Source organism: Neofelis nebulosa, chromosome 5 (assembly GCF_028018385.1).
Source record: "Neofelis nebulosa isolate mNeoNeb1 chromosome 5, mNeoNeb1.pri, whole genome shotgun sequence".
In the NCBI taxonomy this organism is placed as follows: Eukaryota; Metazoa; Chordata; class Mammalia; order Carnivora; family Felidae; genus Neofelis; species Neofelis nebulosa.
In genome coordinates, this window is record NC_080786.1 from 69,170,074 (window position 1) to 69,172,532 (window position 2,459).

The following is a 2,459-nucleotide window of genomic DNA, read 5'->3' on the forward strand; positions in this document are numbered from 1 at the left end:
TGGCTATATGACAGATGTCCTTTACCTGAGAGTGGGAATTATTTAACCAGCAAAAATTTAAATTCAATTTTGAAAGTTAAAGAGACACAGTTTATTCTTCAAGAAAGTTAGTGAGAAAATGTATGGATAGAACAGGAATTGGTGAACTTGGACCTTGTCCTAAAGCCCTCTCATTAAAAACCAGAACACTTTATTCAGCTGAGTCCACTTTAAAAAAGAAGGAAACGAATTGTTTGACCTGGCTGACATCTGAAAAGGCAGTTGATCTGTTCTGTTTTAAATAGTAGCTGATGTTCCAATCTCTTTAATTTGTAACTATTATTTGGTACAACTGAATTTTTCTTATCCTTTAATCTGAGGGATATATATATATATATATATATATATATATATATATATATAACGTTGAGGATCTTCAGTGAAATGAGAAAAAAAGCATAGATTATAAAGAATGGGGGGGATGATGGGATGAAAGAGAGATAATATGTAAAAATAGAAGAAAAGATGACAGGGAGGCAAAGTTGGAAAATCACATGATAGAGTATATGAACTCATCCGTACAATAATCTATGGGGGAAACAAAAGAGATATCATTAACCTTTTCAGACTCTGCATGAGATACTGGAATGGAGTGAAACTTACACCTGAGTTTGAATCCCAACTGTGCCCATTATTAGCACAGTGTCCTCGCCAGGTTACGGAACCTCACTGAGAATGATTTCTCCCAATTGTTAGATAAAATAATTTTGTTAAGGATGCCTTGAGGATTGAATGAAACAACCTATGCAGAGTGTCTGGCACATGGTAGAAACTCCATTAATGTTAGTTTCCATCCCTACTTAATTGAAGACACTTGTCCTTTGGTGCTGGGTAAGCATCTCTCTGGGCTCTATTCCTAGGAATGGAATCACTAAGTTATTGTGTGTGTGTGTGTGTGTGTGTGTGTGTGTCCCCTCCTTGTGCATGGGCCATGCTAGTCTTCTCTGTATTGTTCCAATTTTAGTATATGTACTGCTGAATCGAGCACTCCGTATGTGTGCTTTTATTACTTAATCCGGTTAAGTGCCGCCAGTTTTCTCTCTGAGCTGGTTCTCGCCAGACTTCACACCCACAAACAGTGCACGATCATCCCTGGTCCCCACATCCTGCAGAATGCTGTGCTTGACTTACCTCATTTAATCTGCATGACAACTCTAATTAAAAAAAATAGTGTTCTTCTCTCCAGCTTGCGGATAAGAAAATTAGGACATGGAGAACTAAATAACCTGCCCAATTTCACAGCTGACAGTGGTACAGACAGGGTCAAACCCAGGTGGTCTGTTTCCAAACTTTCTTTTTGTTGTTATATTCAATGTGAAACCTTTGCCCTCCTTGGTCCTGGGCAAGAAAGGTAGCCCAAACCAGTGTTCTGATTCACAGTCTCTATTCCAAATCTGTCTACTTTATACTTTGTTAACAGAAACTAGTACACTGGATGTGCAGGAGACTACCTAAGAAAATTTGAGACAAAACTCAATAGCACACTCTTTGAGCACCCCATTTTGGCCAGATGCTTTCTAGATGGAACACTGCACAGACATTCAGTTGAATAAGAGTTTTCGTCTTGAAGGAACAAAACATATGTTCCTAGAAATCAGGAACGTATATAAGCAAATATTTAGTCATTCCCTTTTACCCCCAAAATGCTGCTAGCGCTTTCTCTGGTGATTCTATAGATGGAACCTGGTTCTTTAAGCTATTAAACAAAAGAGAGTTGCCATTTGGGGAGATTCCAAAAAGTGGCAGGGAGGGGGCAGTAAGGGGAATAGTCCCCCCACTTGCCATCCCACTATTCTCCCTGTGCAGGGAAAAAGAGGGTGTATTGTCTGTAGAATATTTAAAAACAGTAATCAAATCAATTTAAAGAAAGTCTGCTTTTTAAATTATCACCATGCAGTGGCAATTCTAAACAATGTCAGTGATAAAATATTCAGTTTCCACCCATTGGGGTAAACCTACCTTTATGACACTTATTCTAAGAAACTGCTATATTTCAAAAGCAAAAGCTAAAATTTGACCTTGGAGAGCCTGTTAGATCCTTGTTTACCACCTTAATGTAGTTTTATTCATTAGTAACACAAGCAGTGACCCATTGTTCTAGGGCAATCCCTCACTTGAGAAAGAAATGTTAACGCATTCCATTTCATAATGTAAAAACTCACTTCACTGGGAGAAGTATACAATTCTATAGAGGTTATTCTGCCAACTGTTTTTTGGTTTTTTGTTTTGTTTTGTTTTGTTTTGTTTGTTTGTTTGTTTGTTTTTTTTTTTTGCTACCTTTGTTTGAGATGGGATATAGAAAGAAAAGAGAAAGAAGGTTCCCCAGTACAGGATGGATAAGCTGTTGGCAGGCCCAGGTAAAACGCTGGTTTTAGAAAGGGGCATAGAAAACAGACTCCAAGAACCATGGTGTCAGATAT

At 38.0% G+C, this 2,459-nt stretch overlaps 1 non-coding gene across 1 annotated transcript; it reads right to left on the reverse strand.

Moving 5' to 3' along the window:
* Nucleotides 1-917: 917 nt before the first annotated feature.
* On the reverse strand, nt 918-1,027 carry LOC131513269 (U6 spliceosomal RNA). The gene has a single exon (XR_009262498.1). It is a non-coding gene; the product is annotated as a U6 spliceosomal RNA (small nuclear RNA).
* Nucleotides 1,028-2,459: the final 1,432 nt, after the last annotated feature.